General features: G+C 32.1%; 2 long non-coding RNA genes across 2 annotated transcripts; both read right to left on the minus strand.

Annotated features, from left to right (window-relative positions):
- Nucleotides 1-2,131: 2,131 nt before the first annotated feature.
- On the minus strand, nucleotides 2,132-5,938 carry LOC134694925 (uncharacterized). Its single transcript, XR_010102651.1, has 2 exons — nucleotides 5,822-5,938; nucleotides 2,132-2,937 (listed from the first exon to the last, which is right to left on the minus strand). It is a non-coding gene; the product is annotated as an uncharacterized LOC134694925 (long non-coding RNA).
- Nucleotides 5,939-9,976: 4,038 nt separating this feature from the next.
- LOC134694926 (uncharacterized) lies at nucleotides 9,977-13,411 on the minus strand. Its single transcript, XR_010102652.1, has 3 exons — nucleotides 13,205-13,411; nucleotides 11,643-11,808; nucleotides 9,977-10,176 (listed from the first exon to the last, which is right to left on the minus strand). It is a non-coding gene; the product is annotated as an uncharacterized LOC134694926 (long non-coding RNA).
- Nucleotides 13,412-14,038: the final 627 nt, after the last annotated feature.

Raw genomic sequence — 14,038 nt, forward strand, 5'->3', positions numbered from 1 at the left:
CGCCTAAATGCTCTGCTTCTTTTATATGTTCACAGAGACATTAAACTTGATTTTGATAAAATTATTGACGATTACGCCATGAGAAATCCACGTAAAATGGTTCTAATGAATCCACTCTAGTAATTGAAAATGAGAGTCCGTCAGTATTTTTCTGTGTTCATTTTAGGTTTTGCGTCAAGGTACATGTATACTATAAATATGTATATTTCCACATTAAAGCAATACTCAGAACGAAAGAACTTTATTCTTCAGTGTTTATTTGTCTTGTATCATGTGTGTCGTTCAACGAAACCCGAACTTAATAAAAAATAGAGGGATTACTTCATAATTTGATGCTAAATTGTAGAAATTCAGGAGCTTCTGAGCTTCCCCATGGACCCTCAACCGTAATCACGCCTCTCGTTAATAAAATCCTGGCCTAGGAATTGAAATGTTAAGTAACTCCTATATACCCTTGAGTTTGGAATTTCTCGTTATTGGTCTACTCCTATTAAGATCCATCCAATCATTTTAATATACCATAGACAATTAATGGAGAGAACTCGGCATAAAAAATGTCACATCCTGACACTTTAACTTTAAAATATACATGCTCCAAGTCAGGAACCGTTGCATTAGTGCAATTCTCTATTATTTTATGTTTTTAAGCCAAAAAAAGGTCCCACAAATTTTTCGCCTCGCTTCGCTCGGCGAAATATTTTATTCTACGACCCCTTTCAAATATCCTGGACACACCCCTGGTACAAGACATTAGTTAATTTTATTTACTTTACATTAAAGTAAATAAACTTTACATTAAAGTAAATAAACCCAAGTCAGGAGCCTGTTATTAAGTGGTTGTCGTTTGTTTTTGTGTTACATCAAGGATTTGTATAGTGAGACACTATACAAATCCTTGGTTACATATTTGTTTTTGTTCATTTATTTTCATAAATAAGGCCGTCAGTTTTCTCGTTTGAATCGTTTTACTTTTTCTTATAGTTATCGGGGCCTTTTATAGCTGACTAGGCGGTATGGGCTTTGCTCATTGTTGAAAGCTGTACGGTGACCTATAATTGTTAATGTTTGTGTCATTTTGGTCTTTTGTGGAGAGTTGTCTCATTGGCAATCATACCACATCTTCTTTTTTTTATATTTAATTAGTCTCCCCTTAATTTTTTGTCTGTAGTGTTTTTGTTGATTGCTGTTTATCACATATTTGTTTGTTTGTAGCTCATGTATACTAGTATAAATCAAGTTGTCATCACTGTTGGGTTCTCGTCTGAATTTTTTACATTAACTCTGTTAGAAGCCTAGCTCTTTCCAAGCAGAGCCATTTATAGGGTGCTCATCATGAAGTTTAAGTTTTTGGTCTTTGCTGAAGGGTGTGCAGTGACCTATTATATAGTGACTAAAAAGAAAATCACTTGGTCTACATGGTTTACAGTTTAAGTAATGCAAGTCGTCTCATCAAAATTCATACCCAGTGGTGGATCCAGGGGGAGGGTTCAGGGGGTTGGAACCCCCCTTTTTTGGACGATCATGGAATGGGGACATATAGTTGGAACCCCCCTTTTGTCTTGGGTTGGGACCCCCCCCCCCTTTTTTTAAATGGCTGGATTCACCCCTGATACCATATCTCCTTAGGCAAAACAAAAATTATGTTTGTTTCCAACATGTTCAATGTAGCTTACAGCTTCTGAGAAACAATTCAAACATTGATGACCTTCTGCTGTTGTCTGCTCTGTAGTCAGGTTGTTGTCCTATTGGCACATTCCCCATTTCCAGTCTCTAATTTCATTACGAAGTATCTGAGAAACAAACCTAACCATGTTAACATTGTATTAAACTGAAATAACCTAAATCACTTAGATTATCCATGAAACAAAATTAAGGTCAGGTCAACCTAACCTGATAGACAAGTAGACCTTGCAAGGTACTCATATACAATAAAATGTATCCAATTACATGTAATAAAATGTAACAGTATATTTTACACTCATTCCCTGAACCAGCTCTTTTAGCTTTTATAAATTTAAAGCTCTATTAAAAATAGCTTACACCATCACCCCAAGACTGTAATACATATTTCTTGCATATATACAACCAATTTTCATGACTTTCATGTAAGGCGAAACAAAATAAATTGATACTTTGAAGTACATGTATTGTTTAATATGTTCGACTACTACATGTACTAGTATAAAATGCCAGTTTCAGAATGAACAGTAATTTAGAAGATTGTCACCATACATGTAGATTCATTCAGACTATTTGAACTACAAATGTATACAGCAAGCTGTCATTTGACTCTAAGTGCAACCAACAACCGTGCCAGGGCTGTAAAGCTTGTCTAGGTTGGTGAAACTTCCATAATCATGCATATATGACACTAACCAATTGTGACGGACCGTGACAGACCCTCACGAAAGGTCAAAAAGGTTTTTAAAACACTCCCAGCTGGTGGTACATGAAGCCAACAGTAGCAACGCCAGCACAGAAATTCTTATTATATCCAAATTCTTATTTTAAATGTATAATTATCCAAGGTGAATTCAGATTTATATGATCTTGATGATGCACTTGTAGTATTGACAATGATCATGATGATTGTAAGATAATCACTGAAACTATGAATTTTCATTATTCCAATTTCCTACTTTTTTTCCTATGAATTTCAAGTTTGCTATTTGTTCAATTCACAATTTCCTTTTTGTCCAATCAGAACATCCCATCAACATCATGGCATAATGCTGTTAGCTTTATCAACGTTATTTTCAATTGCAATAAGTAACTCAAAATTATGAATGAATCCACCGTTTCGCAATTTACAGCTACAGAGGTGAGGTACTGTATGAGAGTAATTTAGTGACACTATATATTTCCAATGTATATATGATATATATGCCCCTTCATAATCTTGCTGGGAATCATGCTCAAACCAATGTGATATCTTATCTACAAAAAAAATTTACATTAAGAATTAAGTATTTATAACTTGTATTACATGCGACTTCTATAACATGTATAAAATTAAATAAGGCAGATTTTACAGTATTGTGTTCTGTCTCCTACTTTCATGTTGCTAACGTGACGGAGACAAAAATGAGTAACGTTAGCAACATTTGGACATGTCACATGAGCAACAACATCTTTAAAAGTTAAAATGTATGCACACAGTGATGTTTAATATATGCCTGGAGTAATAAAATTGTACAGTCTGGTTTAGAATTTCTAAATATACAGAATGTCATTTGCAGGTGTACTTTATATCAAATGAATACACAAGAAACCAAAAAATTAGTAACGTTAGCGACATTTGGACATGTCACATGAGCAACAACATCTTTAAAAGTTAAAATGTATGCACACAGTGGTGTTTAATATATGCCTGGAGTAATAAAATTGTACAGTCTGGTTTAGAATTTCTAAATATACAGAATGTCATTTGCAGGTGTACTTTATATCAAATGAATACACAAGAAACCAATTCGTAATAGTAACATTAGCAACATCTACTATCATGACATTACGTGTTGTTGCGAACGTCTTTTTGATGGACGGAATACATTTAAGGTCCTCATGTAACGATATTACATACAACTTACCTTCTTTGCTTCCCCATCATGTGAAGGAACTGACTCTGAATCTATTTCTGCAAAGGGCGATATCGTAACTCCTATACAGGAGAGTTACCGATCTAAATATATATGTTGCTCACGTGACACTGATTTGGACGGAAACCTCAAGCAGTAACGTTCGCAAAAAATAAAACAGCCAATGATATTGATTCCTCAAGTCCTTTGACCCCCTTACGTCATTCAAATTAAATATGATTGCTATTTTCAATTATTTATAAAACCCGGGATAAAAATAACTACAATGGGCTGTCTGAGAACCAATAAGAAAATTGCGATCGTGACATACCACAATGGACGGAAAAGTCGTGACATTAGCAACATTATTATTAAATTACCTTTTTTAGCCTTTACCAATAAAAATCTGCCTTAAAGTTATGATTAAAACACAAAAGAAGACTTTTTATTAAAATATAAGTCCATGTTATTAGGCTCCACTTATAAATAATATTTCAAAATTCCACTCCAAATAAGCTGGATGTCAGTAAAGTAGGTCATGATGTCTATTCCATGTCCAATATTTTGAAATTGAAAACCCTCTAATTCCAACAAAAAACACAAACACAGAGTAATTTTTATTTTTATTTACTCAGAAAGACACATTTTATTCAATAACATAATGCATTACTCCATTACACAGTCTGTTTCACAGTTTCAGCAATTGCTTTTTTGATAGGTACAAAAAAACAATAATTCCTTCTTATTGTAAAATCTGCCATAAGTCAATAGCATTAATACTATTTTATATACTACTGTCAATTCAGAAATTAATGTGAGGTTTTTATTATTGCGAAAAATGCGACTGAGTTGTAAACGCAATAACTTAAAACGCAAATTTTGTGATATTTTATATGAATTAAACAGGATTTTTCACAAAATCGTAAAAATTAAAATCGCATTTAAGTCTAAAATGAAAAATTCGCAATAATTTGCAAGCAATAATTTCTGAATTTACAGTAACTACATGTATTTGATTTGTGATATTTGTAGTAATAATAATTCAACAAATTCTTTTAATAATACTTTTTTATTTCAAAATAGAATTTGTAGAATATTACTACATACATGACAAAGCAATGGTATGCATAGATTATAACATGTTATATTTAAGTTCTACAAAATTTAGAGCAAAACAAATCATTGATAACAATACAGGGGAGAGTCCAGCCATTTTGAAAACCAGGACAAAGGGGGGTTCCAATTACATGTCCCAATTCAAATGCATTGATCCTCAAAAAGAGAAAGGGTTCCAACCCCTGGAACCCCCCTCTGGATCCGCGCCTGCAATTTAATGAAACATGCCTGGAAAATTATCTTAAATTTCTTATCACAAAAGTGTAAAAATTTTTCGTTAAGGACGCAATGCTGTCACATCATTTGGAATCAGGGCACAATATCAATAAACTCTTTTTTTTGCCCCCGGCAATTTAGAGGTTATTGCATATGCAAACCCAAGCCTTGAAGGTATTCATAACAAATATGTGATAAATTATAATTATTGTACATCACCCACCAGTGGCTATATAAATAGGTGCATCATCATTGTAACATACATGTGAAGATTGGTTGGTTATGAGTTATAAAAAATCCAGTGACAGATATTTCATGCAAATTTTAGGACGTGACAGTTATCAATACATTATTAAACATACAATAAATATGAATATGTAGGGTTACTCTAGTCCAAATAATTATGATGTTTGGCAAGGCTATTTAAATTTTTTTCTGGGACGCCTTCCTACAACGTCCTAGGAAGGCGTCTCAGAAAAAAAAAAAAATAGCCTTGCCAGACGTCATAATTATTTGGACTAGGGTTACTCCATCAGGGGGTTAGGTCTGGTAATAGCCCCCCCCCCCCAACCAAAACATTGTGAATACACACAATGGTTTAGACAATAAACAGGTGTGTATCCAGCTCTTTTTAAAAGGGAGGATTTAAACCATAGTTTATATGTACCTTTTTCAAATCATGCATTGATCTTCCAAAAGGGGGGGGGGTCCAATCACAGGAATAATTTTTTTTACAAGCCCAAATTCTTACTTTGCCTTTGAACAAGTTACTGTACAAGAATGTGGTGTATTAGAAAGTCAATTCATACCTGTATGCACAAATGTAAACATCTTTCCTTCAAACTCTTGGCCGGATCAATGATTATTCTCATGTCTGATAGGCATGTTTTAAAATATTATTCATTTCTACTCACCAATTGTAATTTCCAGCTCAGCTTATATTGTGCTGTAGTGTCCATCTACCATCATGGCATGTCAACGAATTTGTGTAAAATAAATTTGCCATTTGAAGATGCCGACATGCGACAAGTCAAACTCCGGACAGTGATCGTTTCCGTTCCGGAACTATTTTCCTTTACTCCATCAATCACTGCCACCGGCTTTCGAAATTCGTTCCAAATTTTGGAACGTTTATCTACGCAATAAATTTCCTCAGAACCATTAGTTACCGGTTTGAAAAACCTCAATTTTATAATTTGATCCCAAAATTTAAATAACTTTTCTTAGATAAAAAAAAATGAGCAATAAATTAACGTCCCACACAGGACCTTTCTTATGTGTGCATTCTTATCTAAGTTATCTTCCCTAGCCCTTTGGAAAGTAAACATGGAGGGAAACGTGAATGAGATAAATGTATACATACATGCTAGGCGCATAATCCCTCCTAAGTTCATAGAGAAAACAAGCCCAAATGCTGCAACATAAACTTGGACAGATACAAATGATGATTTGAATTTGAATATGCGGTTGTCAACGGAGGAAGTACATTGAATTTGGTCTAACAAAATAATGCAAGCCTTCCAATATGATGTTTCCTTTTCAAAAAGACACGGACATGCATCTTTTATCCATTTATAGTCGGATCCAGGGTGGCCCAGTCCTCCTTTTTTCCCTGGAAAATGTTTGTTTATTATATATATGGAATCACTGAAGCATGACTGGAACCAACAACTCCCCCCCCCCCTTTTTTTTAGGTCAGTCAGTGCCCCTTCCCATAATATAAGACTTTAGGTTCATATCATTGCCGTTCAAGGTTTGACATTGTTAGTTAAATAACATAAAAATGTGTCATTTTCATTCTTTTCACCTATGTACTTTCGCTACATGTATGTAAAGACATTCACAGTATGAAGTAAAGAGGTTTTCAGTTGGACTACAACCATACAGTACATATATAAATTTAAAGTTTGCATCATGGACACATTTGTGACTAATAAACAAATGACCATGTTAACTTTCCCTTCAATGTGTTCACTAACCTGATTTATAGCACATAGTATATTGGCCATATTGGATTTTTACACAATGATTGGGACAGAAACTCTTTAACACATTATGTGCTGTAGTACATATATGATCATGATGATTAAAATATGGAGTTCAGGAATGATTGCTAATGTGACTATCCACCAAAGTTAAAATGATATTGATTTAAGAAACTATAGGTTATATGGTATAACCTGCATGTGCTAGTCTTATTTAGTCCGTCAGTTTGCATTTTTGTCATGTCAAACCTTACAAAATAAGACATATTTTCACATGTATTCCAGATTTTCTTACCTACAATAGCAATTATAATGTTTATTCAGTTTTATTTTATTTGTGAACAACCACACATCCAAAAGTTATTGCAGGCTTGAACTTTTTTTGACATCATCAACTCAAGTTTGAATATGGTCAGTCTTTCATTTCATCAATCATGACAGAGCTCGAGGTGTAATAAAAGTTTAAAACAAGAAAATCCATGAAATCAGCATTTATTTGCGTTGCATCTATAACGTTTTCAAAAGTGAATTGTTAAAATAAGTTTGTTCCTTCCAAAATATAATGCTCTGTTGGCATGGTTGGGTGCTGCTATATACTACCCAGAGATGGAACCCTGAACAATAATGGACACCAAATTCAAGCTTGATACAGCTCTCAATTTGGATTGTGATTATCATGATTATATACTAGTATATACTTGACATAGCTTGATTTCTGGCACAGATTAAATGTGGACTAAGAACATTGAATTTTAAAACTGGATATTTCCTTTATAATATGTACATGTAATATGGTATAATATCCAAAACATAAATACATGTTGAGATTCAGCATATCAAAGAATCAGAAGAATTGAACTTTTAATGAAAGCTAAGTTTAGTTTTGGACCCTTAAGACTTCAATGTGAACTAATTTAATAATGGGGCTCAAAATCTAAATTCATGGTTAGATTCTGCATAACAAAAAACCCTTAATATTTATTATTTTTTATAAAAATCAAACAAAAACTTTAATTTTGGACCTGTTGGACCATCTTGTACAGATCCGTTCTTTTATACTTTAGTTATTGTCTAAAAACTAAATGTCTCCAAATGATGAAATCAACATACCATTACACAGCCACAAATGTCAAGCAGTTGATTGAAAAAATTGATCAATGGAGTTTAAAGTTATGTTACTTTCAAGAGAGAAAACATACCTGCCCCTTTTAATAGATGAATGGTACATGTAGGTGTAATGGTCCTAATAACTATGCATCCTATTATTGTTCAAGCATTTTACCTAGACACCTATGAATTAATTCTTTGAAATACTGAACCTTGCTGCATTAATTTTTATTGTATTTTTTTATTACTGCTCATCAAAACATTATCTTGACCACTTCTCTCTAACATTAATAATATTGTACATATACTCTTTACTTTTACTGCACATTAACCAATATCTATTATTTAATATACATGATTGGGGACTGGGTTTTAAGCTAACAGATACCTTGGTAGCTGTTACACCCAAATTATGTCCTGATACTCTTGGCATTAACAATAATTGTTATTGTAGTTGTGTGCATTAAATTTAAACCAGTAATGAATATATGTACTGAAAATCAATTGCTTATATTTCAAAAACTGAGAGAAGGAATCTGGTCCAATTGCCAATTGTCAGTGCTAAATTATTGTCTCAAAAGCAATTTAAATCTCATAATTTTTATTCAGTAAGGAAACACAAGAGTGCACACGCTCAAATGTCTCGCCTTCTTTACTAATCATTGATATTATGTTGATAGTCCTAAATATAAAGCTGTATTTCAACTGTCACATAAACTTAACATTGACCAATGAACCATGAAAATTAGGTCAAGGTCAGATGAACCATGCCAGGTAGACATGTACAGCTAACAATTCTTCCATACAACAAAAACAGTTCACCTATTGCTTATAATTTCAAAAAAAAAGACCAAAGCACATACTTAAACACTGAGCAATGAACTGTGAATATTAGGTCAAGGTCAAATAAAACCTGTGCAACTTATATAAAGATCATAAAATATTTCCATACACCAAATAGTTGGCCTATTGCATATAGTATTAGAAAAAGAAGACCAAAAACTCAAAAACTTAACTTTGACAACTGAACCATGAAAATGAGATCAAGGTCAGATGACACCTGCCAGCTAGACATGTACACCTTACAATCATACCATACACCGAATAAACTCGACCTATTGCTTATAGTATCCGAGATATAGACTTGACCACCAAAACCTAACCTTGTTTACTGATCCATGAAATGAGGTCATGGTCAAGTGAAAACTGTCTGAAAGGCATGAGAACCTTGCAAGCTACGCACATACCAAATATAGTTATGATAACTAAAAGGATAACTTATCCTTTCACTTATAATAAGAGAGAATTTCACATTACAAAAAATCTTTAACTTTTTTTCAAGAAGTCACTGAACTATGAAAATGAGGTCAAGGACATTAGACATGTGACTGACGGAAACTTTGTAACATGAAGCATCTATATACAGAGTATGAAGCATCCAGGTCTTCCATCTTTGTAGTAAAAGCAGTTGTAATACTGCATTGCTTTATGCATAAAATCTACTATTTAATCAAAAGTGTTTATAATCTATCCATTTTGAGATCTGGTAAACCCGGTTAGCACAATAATGATTCATTTGCGAGATAATTTTATTCCTGTTTTCTTTTTGTTGATAGCAGATCTTTATTTGTAATTGGGCTGTAAATTTGAATATATTCACACTTTTTGATGAATGATGGCCAGTTGAAAGTTTTAAACTATTCTGTTAATTGTATTCAACTTTAATAAGTATTGTGTTTTGTGTTGTTGGGATGCTGTCCAATGAACCTATACCCCACATCTCCTTGTATCACATGTTCATATATTAGGAAAAAAAGTTAAATCATATTTAACTGTATTATTTGGCTAAAATTGAGTCTGAGATAAAACTATTCTTTATTTCTATTTTAATTAATAACAACAATACATGTATGTTCATGCTTAATTTATGAAGACAAGTAATTTTTTGAAAACAAAAATAAATATTTAAAAATGCACACAAACTTCCATGCGCAGCTAGCATGCACTTCAATTCACTCATTGAAACGTGAATAATCCTTGTTTGAGAGTGCATTAGTCTTGTTATTTGTAAGTATGAGTCTATTCCATTTATGTATACATGTAGAATCTCTACAGGCTTTCAATGCGTCTCATATAACTTGGTAAACTTCCAATGATCAGGTTGACAAAATTGTGATCTGAAAATATATAAACATTTTTTTTTTAACTTTGTTACTTCTGGTTTTATTTACAGTAGATAAGGGATGTATATGGTATGCAATTGTTTGTCCATTCATCCTTTCAAATGACAACACTTTGTTCAATATCTCAAAGTAGAAGGGGCTAAATAGTAAAGGTTTTTATTTGGCCCAGATATTACTAAGAAAATAACAGTTATCCTAAATATTTTCCTTGTTTTTTTGGTCAAATAAAAATATATTTTAGACTTGATATGTGTGACTCCAAGAAAGCGATACATTTCCAAACATAATGTGTCTTTTTGAAATAGTTGACAAACATTTTATATTCTTGGACCAAAAATAGTCCTTAAACATTATAGTCTTCTTTGCTTTGAACAATTTCTCATGAAATTTTAACACAAAATTTAGATTGAGTTCACTTTTAATTTTGATTTTTTAGAGTCTGTTGTTCAAAAGTTGCAGGACCTACTAGTATCAGATTTAGGGTTGTTTTTCACACCTCATATTAAGCTTGAGTTTGCTTAAAGTCAATAATCTCATATCTGTACTGAATGTCTTTCAGTTGTTTGTATACTTGTACCGGGCATGTCCCCTCTTTTTTGGTTAAATGTACTGTAAACCAACTTATTTTTGCGAGCGATTTATATTCACGACTTTCGCAAGTAGAAAAATAACGCGAATATAAATCGTCGCTAATATGTAAACCTTGGATCTTTCCTTATAAAGCTTTATCAAATCAGAAAATCACGAAATTAAATAGCTGGGAAATGGTCAAGAAAGGGTAAAACGCGAAATAAAGTATCCGCGAAATTAATTTGGTTTACAGTATTTCTTTTTGTATCCATCTGATGAGTTAATACTTTTTCAACTGATTTTTATAATTTGTTCTTATTTTGTACTGTTACACCACTGTTTCAAGTAAGGGGAGGGTTAGGTACCAGCTTTCATGTTTAACCCTGCCACATGATTATGTCTGTCCCAATTCAGAATGCTGTAATTCAGTGGTTGTTGTTTGTTGTATCACATATTGTTTTTTTTGTTCATTATTTTGTACATAAACTAGGCCAAATTTCTTGTTTCAATTGTTTTACATTTGTCATTACAGGGTCTTTTATAGCTCTCTGTGTGGTATGGGATTTACTCATTGTTTAAGACTGTATGGTGACCTACTTTAGGCTACAGTTGTTAATTGCTGTCATTTTGTCTATCATTTGATGAGTTTTCTCATTGGCAATCATACAACATCCTCTATTTTATACAGTGTAGTTGTATCTAACAATTTGATCATATAATTAATATCACCATATATATAGGAAATATAGTAATATTTAGAAAAACTTTTGTATTTGTTTTAATATATAATTTGGTCTTGTATTTTATGCTCAAATATATCTAGCATTTGTCTAGTAAAAACTAAATTTTGTGAACAACCAATTTATAACTTTCATAGAAGATATACTTACGGTGTATCAATTGATTCATACTGAAGCTACATGTACACTGTACATGTATAAATGTAAACTTTCTCACAGTTTCATTCTGTCTTGTTCCAAGTCTTAACAATTACTGTTAAAGTCTCCAAGGAAACTAATTCAATAACTGTGTTCAAAGTCCTTCTGGTTGACATAGCTAAAATTAATAAAGCGATAATAAAATAAGTTTAACTAAAAATCAATTGTTGCATTATTTATTAAACATATATGACAGAGCTAAAATGACTTTCAGATGTGTTTAGGTTTTTAATGCTAATGTTTGAGACTCAAAGAATTTATCATTAATTATGTTTATATTATATATTCTACTTGGACAACAAGTTGATATGGTTTATTCCTTGAATGCCAACATTCTTTGTTCTACCGAAAATTTACCTGTAAAATTGTGTTGGCGTTCAAGAAATAGGTGCAAGTAGTTATCAAAACAAAAGTGCATGCTTATCAAAACAATCATAATAATTAAACAAATAGGTAAATACAGGTAGCTAAATTTAGTTCATGTTTGTTAAGTTGTTAAAAATCATATTTTGCCGCTCCTGCTTGAACAAATATGGATTCTCTTAAAATGATTTATTAGGAGTACATGTATATATATAAGGCCAAATTAAATAATATCTATGAAAAAAAAAGGGAATTTACTTTATTCAACATTGGGAGAGATATTATATTGTAAAATGCTTATTGAAAAGACGACAAAAAAAACTCTTAGGCAGACAGCTATTTGTAACCTTAAATTATAGGGTAAATGGGGAAATAGGAAACACACATATTTTTTTATTTGCCCTTAATGATTTTACTTGGGGGTGGGGGGTATTACATTGTATGAATTGACCGGATAATAATTCAATAAAATATTCTTGAAAATAAATAGTAATACCAGGGATTGAAGTAAAATTTTTAGCATTGACAATTTGTAGCCCACAGCTTAAATTTTATAGCCAACAAATATATATATATATTAAATTACGTACTTATGTATATATTACATGTATTAATTATATATTAAATTATATATATAAACAAAAAAAAATGAAGTAGCCCACACTTAAATGCTTGTAATTGTAGGGGCTATTGTGTGTGGACTCATGCTAATTTCAAACCCAGTCCCTGAATACCGAAATGAAAATGTTCCCATAAAGACTATTGTACATTTATTTTGCACATGACCATGATGACATATATAATAAAAGCAAAATTCATAATAAATCTAGTATGTGTGTGTTACCCTGTGTTATTTTGCAAGTAAATACATTGTATAATAGTTATATGATTGTTTTATTTCTTTATTCCATGAAATTATATATCATGTATATATCTGAATCGAATTTTGAGAAAATTTATCCGTAGTTTAATCCATATGGAGCAGCTTCTCGGGTAAATTTAACCACTCAGACTCTCACAACATTTTATGCAAAGCAGTCGATAGTGTTCAAGCCATAATTGACCACAATCGATTTCTTCGACCTAACGATACATAATTTTGCAAAGTTTCTATTTAGTAAAATTATTTGGATTGAGTATATTTTACTTACAGTTATCGTTTTTATTCATGTATAATGGTAAAGTTGATAACAGATGATCCTTATTCATCACTGGTCGGCCATATTTGCTTCAGTAGCAACAAAAGGTCATCACAGGTCAAACCACTTGAAGAGCGCGTAACGAAAAAAGCCGAAGGCAGTGATTAGTGTAGAGTAGTATTCGGGCCCGTATGCGGATCGGAACTGGAACTGCCGGGGAGTTTGGCGACAAGTAAAGAGGGTACGGTAACGTTAAATCGTTTACGGGCTTATTTTCCGTTTTTAATCAAACTTGTCAGATTTGATTAATTATCGTCAGAAAATATCCCTAATGGATAGTAATTCAAATTAAACCAGCTTTATTATGCTGTATTCATGTAATATATATAACCTGGTCTTCAAATGTACTTCAGGTACACTGGCCTTTTTCTGCTATAATATTCAAACTTTATCTTTTAACAAAGTCTTCTGGTGTGTAATATTTTTTTTATAAAAGGCTCTCGAATTATAGACTAAGTGAAAAATAAAGATGGAAAGTCAAACGCATGAGTCTGGCAAAAATGAACGGACAATGGCATGACAGTAAACGGAAAACGAGAAAAGACATAGATTCTAGTTATATATATATATTTTTCCCTGCCTCACTCAAATGCAATTTATATAGCCAACATTAAAAGTTAAATGAATGCATTCATTTACAATATTAAAAAATGTTACATCTTAAATTTAATTAAACATAATTATTAAGATCACGCGTTTTCAAGTGTTCACGCACAGGCACTTGTCTCAGAAAAAAAAATTCCTATAGTCTATACCTTATTATAATAAGGTATATAGGAAATTTTT

The sequence above is a fragment of the Mytilus trossulus genome, chromosome 13, assembly GCF_036588685.1.
Source record: "Mytilus trossulus isolate FHL-02 chromosome 13, PNRI_Mtr1.1.1.hap1, whole genome shotgun sequence".
Lineage (NCBI taxonomy): Eukaryota > Metazoa > Mollusca > Bivalvia > Mytilida > Mytilidae > Mytilus > Mytilus trossulus.